Consider the following 10,163-nt stretch of genomic DNA (forward strand, 5'->3'; position numbering starts at 1 on the left):
TCTTATTATTGGGGAAACACGATATATATATATATATATATATATATTAAGAAGTGAGAGAGGAATATATTGGGAGAAGCAGAAAGGGAGAGATAGAATAGGATAAATTATCTCACATAAAAAAGGCAAGAGAAAGCTATTACAATGGAGGGGAAGACCAAGGAGGTAAAAGGGAATGAATCAACCTTACTCTCATTGAATTTGGCTTAAGGAGGGAATAACATACACACTCAATTGGGTATCTTACCCTACAGGAAAGTAGGGTGGAAGTGGATAAGGGTGATAGAAGGGATTGGGGGAGGGGGTAGTGAGAAGAAAACACTTTTGAAAAGGGACAGGCTCCAAAGAGAAAATAGAATAAATGGGGGGTGGTATAGGATGGAAGGAAATATAGTAAGTCTTTCACAACATGACTACTATAGAAATGTTTTACATAACTATACATGTATAACCTACATTGAATTGCTGTCTTCCCAGTGGGGTGGGTGAAGAGGGAAGAAGGGAGAGAATCTGAAACACAAAGTTTTAAAAACAACTGTTAAAGATTATTGTTCCATACAACTGGGAAATTAGATATACAGGCAATGGCACATAGAAATCCATCTTGCCCCACAAGACAGTAAGACAGAAGGGTGTAATGAGATGGATAGTGGGGGATGTGTGAGAGAAGACTAGGGGATTGAGTAACCCATATGCTTTCCATCTTGGGGTGGATGGATAGGGGAGAGATGGGGAGAAAATTTGTAACTCAAAATCTTGTTGCAATGAATGTTGAAAACTAAAAATAAATAAATTTTGAGATATTTGTATACTGTTTTAATAAGTTTAAATTACTACATAAATGCTAGTTACTGTTATTTAAGCAAGAAACTTGGCACCAATAAAGTAGTTATACAATTTTCCAAGGGCAGCCCAACATTTTTTCCTTCTTCCATTCAACTCTAATCCATATCCCCTAATCTAATCCATAATGCCCATTCCCAAAGTAGCCTTTCAGTTTATAATTCAACCACCCTCTTGATATTCTATTTATTACAGAGGAATTGCAAACATCTGCATCTTCACATAGCTTCCAGGATATATCCTTTACTCTCACAGATTCCAGGAGTTCTTAACAGTAAACCCTTGCCAAACTATATTATCTTCTCATGCCTGCTTCTACCTAAGGGATAGTATGAGCTCTTTAAGCTTCAGACAAAGAACATTTTCTAAAGTTCTTGAATACTTCTTATTCTTGGACTTCCCAAGAACTTTTACGAGTGCAATTAGGGGTTCAGAAAAAAGAATGACTTGACTAAAAAGATTACAATGGTAGCTTGAAGAAATGAAGTGAGAGATAGATGCAGAAATTAAATTAGAGCTCTTTTGAAGAACAATAAATAGTTCAAACTGAAGTTGAAACCTTTTATTATTATTCAAAGACAGGATTGCACACCATGCTGACATCTAAACCAAATTTGCCTCATATTTTTCTCTCTCCCTCTCTCTGTCTCTTTCTCTGTCTCTGTCTGTCTGTCTCTCTTTCTTTCTCTCATTACATAAAGGTTTATCCATGTCTGGACATTTTTTACTTTTATTATCTATTTTTTATATTTTTGGAAGGAAAGAAATGGCAAGAGAAACAGTAATGGTAAAAATTAACCTAACCTCTCTGGGCCTTCATTTTCTCAACTGCAGAAGAAGAGGGTTGGACTCCATGATCTCTCATTTCCTTTTCAACTTTAATTCTATGAGCATTTTCCTTAATAAAGACTTTGTGGGGGGTAAAATATGCAGAACAAAGTCTACTAGATTTTAATTTCTTTTGCCCCCTTCAATCTAGTTCTATAGATCAGTAATTGGCTGTACTTTGAGAAGTCATTCAGACCAATTTTGGGACATTACAGAATAGGTCTTTCTATTCAAGCTTTGCACAATTCAAGATTCAAGCTTTGCACAAATATTTAAAGAAACAATCAGTACCTCCCCAGGAATATCATCCTCAGAAGAATTGTAAATGGATGACATCTTTCCTATGTCAAGTACAATGTGGATGGGAAGAAAGAAAAGTCTAAGATGCTCTGCCTATATAACAGTGGGTTCACCAGGGAACACAACTTTGCTCATATGAAAAGGGAGCTTTAGAAGCCTGTAGGAGTCAACACATTCATATCTCTTGGTTTGATGTTATGGGTTTGTGGAGGTTGTTTCTTTCCTTCTATCACTGGAAGGCCCATCTTAGGTGGCTTGAAGGCTCCTGGGTCTTCTGCAATTCTAGTAGCCTGAACCCAAATAAGGTTCATTGCTGATGGCTTCTGAGTACCTCTATAAGACTGGACACTGAAACCCGAGTTGGATTTCTGAAGGGTTCTTGATCCAAAAAGGTTCCATTTTTCAGATGAGGGGTTGTCTCTATCTCCATTTGCAGAGTCCATGCTGCTGACATCTAGGCCAGGTAAGGAAGTAGAAGATCCATGAATAAACCAGCCTCTGGGCTTTTGCTTGGGAGAAGAATAGGGTGTGCTACTCAGAGAAGATTGGGTTGAAACAATCAGTCTATCTTCTTTAGTCATTTCTCCATTTTGTAACTTCAGTTTATGGACTGACTCTGCCACATGGTGGTACTTGGTTTCTTCTGTGGTGAGGCCTTTATGGGGAATGTATCCCTCATCTGTCAACCCTGCCTGCTGCTCAAAGCGCTGGATGTTCTCTTATGTCTGTTTTGTAATTAGAGAATTCATGATGATGTGAGTAGCCTTGGCCTTCACCACTGGGGCCTTGTTCATTTGGTCACTGGAAGCTGAGGGAGTTACAGGGAAACTATTTTCTCCTTCCTCAACCTCGGAAAGCTGTTGGTACTTGTGATCTGGGATGACCAGCTTTTTCCAAAGAACCTAGTATACTGCACATGTCAGAGGAAGGCAGAGTCATTGGTGTGGGATCCTCCAGGACATTATCTTAACTGAATGCCTGTCGATGCATTCCAATTGGCACAGACATCTTGCCTAGAAGCCCACCTGTACTGTGCTCAATAGCAGGCTCATTTGGCTCTCTGGATGATGCCAGGAAAGATTGTGATCCAGGTGTTTCTCTAGATAGGTATGCAGAACTCTGATTCCCAAGGTGAATGTCAATGGAAGTTATGCAGATAAGACAAAGATGTCAAAAGGGAACATTCTGCAGCTAGCGTTGAACTAGCAAAATGTTCCAAGCAGCTCTCATGCAGAGGCCCAGCTGAGTTTCCGTGAGGGGGGAGGGATGGAGGAAAAGAGGGAAAAGAGACCGTCCACAGGCTGAGGCTGCACCATGGACAGGAAACTGCGACTAACAAGGCTCCACGTCCCCATCACTTCCTAAGCACCGAAGCATGGGGCAAACCGAGACCACGACGCAAGTAGCCCCAAGACCCAGACAGACCTCAGTGGGGAGAAATAGAGTGCCAATTAAGACATATATAACAGAATAAATAATAATCATAATAATAATGCCATCATAAGGAAAATAAGAAATGGAATCTAGAATATTGGGGAAGGATTTCCTTTTGGGGGATTGAGAAATATCCCTTCATCCATCGCTACATACGATTCTTGTGTGGTAGCAAGGCGAGAAATGTGTCAGAAGCAAGAGTTGTCATTTATATGGTATTTTAGGCTTTCCATATTGCTATTTCATATGAATTTAGAATGGTGTTAGTCAAGTAAGCTTCTGCTTGGTGATCTTTCATTCCATGGAAGCATGATTTAGGCTTTCAACTCTCAGGGAAGTTTTTGTGTTTATGGTGAATGGTCCCTGTATGTTGGAAAACAGAGAAAAAAGATGATTTTTCATTGTATGCCAAGAAGTCATGAGACATCAGCAGCAACACTGGCTTTTAGTTACTACAACTGGGATGTGGCTACAAAACATGAATTTATGTATGGCAAGGACAATTTGTTGCCAGCTGTTTTTCCAGAATTGTTCTACTGTACAGGTGCAGGGATTAAGGGGAGGGATAATTCAGTGAGAACAGCAGGAGAATAAGGGAAGGAATTCTAAAGTGCCATAGAAGGCAGAATTGATGAAGATAAGAGCAGCAGTAATAATAAATCATTTTTATAGTGCTTTAAGATTGACAAAGTTCCTTTCATATTATGCCTTTGAGTTAGCCATTTAATAAATGAGGAAACTGTCTGGTGGGGGAGGGCGTTAAGTGATTTGCTTATACTCACACAACTAAGTGTTAGAGGCACAAAGTTTCCTGAGTCCATGACCAACACCTTTTAGCCATGAGTTCATAATGGAAATAGATGTTCAGAACAGAAAATTTGAAATCCAGGATCTGAGCAAAGAATGTGAAACTGGAAGATTCAAATGCATGGTACAATCAGAGAAAATATTATATTCCTGTTATATTCTGTCAGGATCAACTGATATTGAAAATAATTAAAAACTAGATGGATGTAATTCTAAAATCTATAGCATCTAGGAAAGCTTAAAATTGAGGAGAATGATACAGTGGGAAAAAATAATGGATTGGCACTTCGAATTCAGGTTCAAATCTCTTTTACCACTTATTTATATTTGTACCCTTGGTTAAGTTACTAGGCCTCAGTTTCCCCTCCTGTAAAACAAGGGTCTGAATGAAATTATTTCTAAGCTACTTTTCAGGTCTCAATCTATGCTGCTATGAAAATAATGAAAAGTCCCAGCAATATTATATCCCACTTAAATCATGTTCTGTCAGTTAGTGACTGGCAGTATTCAAAAGAGAATTACTTCCTCTCTTTCCCTAAAGTCAACCTAGTATGAAATCTTTTCTTTCTTTTTTACTTTTAATTTATAGATTCTTTCACCTCACATACAAAAAAAGGAATCCATATTTTAAAGAAAGATATTTAAGCAAGCTCGTTTACCTATCTGTGTCTAATTTTACTGCTACCAGTAAATTTGTAAATTGTGAACATTTTCTAAATTAAATCACATTTTAGTGGTGATGGAAAAGTATAATCAGGACCAGCCTTGGTCAAAATTGTCAATTAGGTAAAGTCTTCAGTACTTACAAGTATTCTTCGGAATACTTAAATACGCCAATTTTTCTTTCCTATATCAATAGAGGAGCTTCTGTTAGGAATCCAGGAAGTGCCAGTCATTGCAAATCAAACAGAAAAAGACAACAAATCTTGCCCTCAAAAATCTTAGAGACCTTACCCTTCTCACTCCTTTCTACTTGAAGCAATCTAAATCCTCATATTCCTCCTATACCTTCCCTTCCCACCTCTCCCTATAAACACTCTTTGGAATCAATCAATCTGCCATTTGTCTTGCCAAAGTGTGTATATATATATATATATATATATATATGTGTATATATATATATATATATATATATATATACTTCCATTGTTATTAGGATAACTTAAGCTTAAGGGACACAGACAGGTAACCAAGATGATGAATAGAGTTAAGTCTATATTTTGGGGGGATCACTGGAAAGAACTAGTAATGTTTAGCTTAGATTTGAAAGGGCTTAAATTAGACATGAAAACTGTCTCCAAATATATAAAAAGTTATCATATGAAAGATGAAATAGACTTAAAAATACTGGCCCTAGAGGGTTTACCTAGTCTCAGTAGGTGAAAATTATAAAAAGGAAAATTTAAGCCTGAGCCAAAGCAAAGCTTCTGATTAAATCAGAGTTATCCAAAATTGTCATGTTCAGGTTAGGAGTTTTCTCTAATTCAGTGATTTAAAGGAAAAAATGGATTACCCCTCTTTTGTTGTAGAAAGAATTTTTCTTTTCTTTTTTTTTAAGATCTTGATTCAATAGACTTTGGTTAAGAACCTCCTATTTTAACAGTGCTATCAAAGGTGCTAGGAAAATACAAATACAAAATTCAATTAAGACATGGTCCCTACCATCATGAAGCTTAAAATCTAGTTGGAGAATAAGACAGAACTACAGCTAATTTCTTTTTTCCTTCTTTTTTTTTAAATTTGTTGGTCTCAATTTATTTATTATTAATAAAATTCAGTTCCACAATTCCTCGAGTTTCAAATTTTTCTCTCCCTCCCTCCCTTCCCCTCCCATGGCAGCATACAATCAAGCATAGGATCTGCAAATACTTTCATATTAGACGTTAGTCAGGTTATAAAGAAGGATTGTAACAGGTGGGATGAACAATGGGAAAGAGGAAACAAAACCACACAAGAAAAAGAAAAACAGCAGGCAGTTTGCTTCAATCTGACTTCAAACTCAGTTCTTTCTCTGGATGTAGACATCTCTCTCCATCATGAGTCTTTTGGAGTTGACTTATAACCCTGCAATGCTGAGAAGAGTCCAGTCTATCAAAGCTGGTCATCACACATACGTTGTGTCTGTAATTGTGTACAAATTTCTCCTGGCTCTACTCTTCTCACTTAGCATCAGTTCGTATAAGCCTCTCCAGGTAAATATGAACTCCATCTGCTCCTTGTTTCTTATAGCACAATAGCATTCCATTACATGAATATACCACAACTTGTTCAGCCATTCGCCAATTGATGGGCACCCCCTTAATTTCCACTTCTTTGCCACCAGAAAAAGAGCTGCTATAAATATTTTTGTATATATGGGTCTTCCTCCCACATCTGTGATCTCTTTGGGATACAACCCTCAAAGTGGTATTGCTGGGTCAAAGGGTATGAAATTATTTATAGCCCTTTGGGCATAATACCAGATTGCTCTCCAGAATGGTTGGATCAGTTCACAACTCCACCAGCAATGCATTAGAGTTTCAATTTACCCACATCTTCTCCAGCATTTGTCATTTTCCTGTTTTGTCATCTTAGCCAATCTGACTGGGGAGATGTAGTAACTCAGAATTATTTTGATTTGCATTTCTGTAATCAATAGTGATTTAGAGCATTTTTTCATATGGTTATAGATATTTTTAATTTCTTCCTCTGAAAACTGCTTGTTCATATCCTTTGACCATTTATCAATTGGGGAATGACTTGTATTCTTATAGATTTGACTCAATTCTCTGTATATTATGAAATGAGTACTTTATCAGAGATATAGGTTGTAAAAATTCTTTCACAATTTTCCACTTCCCTCCTAATACTGCTTATATTGCCTTTGTTTGTACGGAAACTTTTCAGTTTCATGTAAACAAGGCTCTCTAATTTTTGTTTGGTTATAAAATCTTTCCGTCTCCACAAATCTGAAAGGTAAACTATTCCTTTCTTTCCCAGATTGCTTACAGTATCAGTCTTTATACCTAGATCATGCACCCATATAGACTTGATTTTGGTATATAGTATTAGATAATGTCCTATGCCCAGTTTCTGCCATACAATATTCCAGTTTTCCCAGCAGTTTTTGTCAAATAGTGAGTTCTTATCCCCAAAACTGGGGTCTTTGCACTTATCAAGCAGTAGATTACTAAAGTCATTGGCTGCTGAGTCTCATGTACACAATCTATTCCATTGATCCACTTCTCTATTCATCAGCCAGTACCAAGTAGTTTTGAGGACTACTGCTTTATAATACAGATTAAAATCTGGTATAGCTAGTCTACCTTCCCTAGCATTTCTCTTCATGAATTCCCTTGATATTCTGGACCTTTTGTTCTTCCAAATAAATTTTGTTACTATTTTTTCTAGCTCTATAAAGTAGTTATTTTGTAAGTTGATTAGTATGGCACTAAATATATAATTTAACTTAGGTAAAATTGTTATTTTTATTATATTAGATTGACCCAGCCATGAGCAATTGATGTTTATCCAATTAGTTAGATCTGATTTTGTTTGTGTGAAAAGTGTTTTGTAGGTCCTGGGTTTGTTTTGGCAGGTAGATCCCCAAATATTTTATAATGTCTATAGTAACTTTGAATGGTATTTCTCTTTCTATCTCTTGCTGTTGAATTTTATTAGAAATATATAGGAATGTTGAGGATATATGTGGGTTTATTTTATATCCTGCAACTGTGTCAAATTTATTTATTATCTCAAGTAGTTTTTTATTTATTCTCTAGGATTCTCTAAGTATATCATCATATCATCTCCAAAGAGTGATAGCTTGGTCTCTTCTTTGCCTAATTTGATTCCTTTGATTTCTTTTTCTTCTCTAATTGCTACTGCTAACATTTCTAGTACAAGATTGAGTAAGAGAGGTGATTGTGAACACCCTTGTTTCACTCCTGATCTTATTGGGAAGGATTCTAGCTTGCTCTCATTACATATAATACTGGCTTATGGCTTTAAATAGATGCTACATATTATTTTAAGGAAGGCTCCATTCATTCCTATACTTTCTAATGATTTTAATAGGAATGGATGTTGTATTTTATCAAAAGCCTTTTCTGCATCTATTGAGATAATCATGTGGTTTCTATAAATTTTATTGTTGATATGATCAATTATACTGATGATTTTCCTAATATTAAACATCCTTGCATTCCTAGAATAAATCCTACCTGATCAAAGTGTATTATTCTTGTGAAAAGTTGCTCTAGTCTTTTTGCTAATATTTTATTTAAAATTTTTGCATCTATATTCCTGAGGGAAATTGGTCTATAATTTTCTTTCTCTGTTTTATCTCTTCCTGATATAGGTATCAGTACCATATTTGTGTCATAAAACGAATTTGGTAGGAATCCTCCTTCACCAATTTTCCAAAATAGTTTGTAGAGTATTGGAATCAAGTGTTCTTTAAATGTTTGATAGAATTCACTAGTAAATCCATCTGGCCCTGGAGATTTTTAACTAGGGAGTTCACTGATGGCTTGTTTGGTTTCTTTTTCTGAGATGGGTTATTTAAGTAATTTACTTCCTCTTCAGTTAACTTATAGTTTTGTAAATATTTATCCATTTCACTAAGATTGTCAATTTTGTGTGTATACAATTGGGCAAAAATTCCTAAATTTTGTTTTAATTTCCTCTTCATTGGAGGTAGATTCACACTTTCCATTTTTGATAGTCATAATTTGGTTTTCTTCTTCCTTTTTTATCATATTGACTAAGGGTCTATCAATTTTATTGTTTTTTTTTTCATAAAATTAGCTCTTAGTTTTATTTATTAATTCAATAGTTTTCTTAACTTCAATTTTATTAATCTCTCCTTTAGATTTCAGTATTTCTAATTTAGCATTTATTTGCAGATTTTCAATTTCTTCTTTTTCTAGATTTTTCAATTGCATGCCCAATTCATTGACCTCCCTTTTCTCTAATTTATTCATGTATGCACTCAGGGATATAAAATTCTCCTAAGAACTGCCTTTGCTGCATCCTACAAATTTTGGTATGTTGTCTCATTATTGTCATTCTCTTGAATGAAGTTACTGTTTGTTTCTATTATTTCTTGTTTGACCTACTCATTCTTTGGAATTAAATGGTTTAATTTCCAATTAGTTTTTAGTCCATTTTTCCATGGCCCTTTATTGCATATGATCTTTATTGCATCATGATCTGAGGAAGATGCATTTTATATTTCTGTCTTTCTGCATTAAATTTTGAGGCTTTTATGCCCTAGTACATGGTCGATTTTTAAGTATGTGCCATAAACTGCTGAGAAGAAAGCATATTCCTTTTTATCCCCATTCAGTTTTCTCCAGAGATCTATCATATCTAGCCTCTCTAAAATTCTATTCACCTCCTTTACTTCTTTCTTGTTTATTTTGAGGTTAGATTTATCAAGTTCAGAGAGGGGGAAACTCAGGTCCCCCACTAGTATAGTTTTGCTATCTATTTCTTACTCTATTTCCCTTAACTTCACCTCTAGGAATTTGATTGCTATACCACTTTGTGTATATATGTTAATTAATGATATTTCTTCATTCTTGATCATGCCTTTAGCAAGATATAATTTCCTTCTTTATCTCTTTTAATTAGATCTATTTTTGCTTTTGCTTTATCTGAGATAAGAATTGCTAACCCTGCTTTATTTTTTTAGATGTAGCATAATATATTCCACTCCAGCCTTTTACCTTTACCCTATGGTTTTCCCTTTGCTTTAAATGGGTTTCTTGTAGACAGCATATTGTAGGATTATGATTTTTAATCCATTCTGCTATCCACCTCTGTTTTATGGGAGAGTTCATCCCATTCACATTCACAGTAATGATTACTATCTCTCCTTCCCTCAATCCTATTCCCTCCCCTGCTTATGTTTTTGCTTCTTCCTTCTCCCTTCCTCTCCCTAAGGGTTTAGCTTTTGACCACCACCT

General features: G+C 35.6%; 1 pseudogene; it reads right to left on the bottom strand.

Moving 5' to 3' along the window:
* Window positions 1-2,120: 2,120 nt before the first annotated feature.
* Window positions 2,121-2,994, bottom strand: LOC138175755 (putative monooxygenase p33MONOX pseudogene; annotated as a pseudogene).
* Window positions 2,995-10,163: the final 7,169 nt, after the last annotated feature.

Source organism: Petaurus breviceps, unplaced genomic scaffold, assembly GCF_028583685.1.
Source record: "Petaurus breviceps papuanus isolate PSGF00001 unplaced genomic scaffold, PetGlider_PUasm1.0 79, whole genome shotgun sequence".
Lineage (NCBI taxonomy): Eukaryota > Metazoa > Chordata > Mammalia > Diprotodontia > Petauridae > Petaurus > Petaurus breviceps.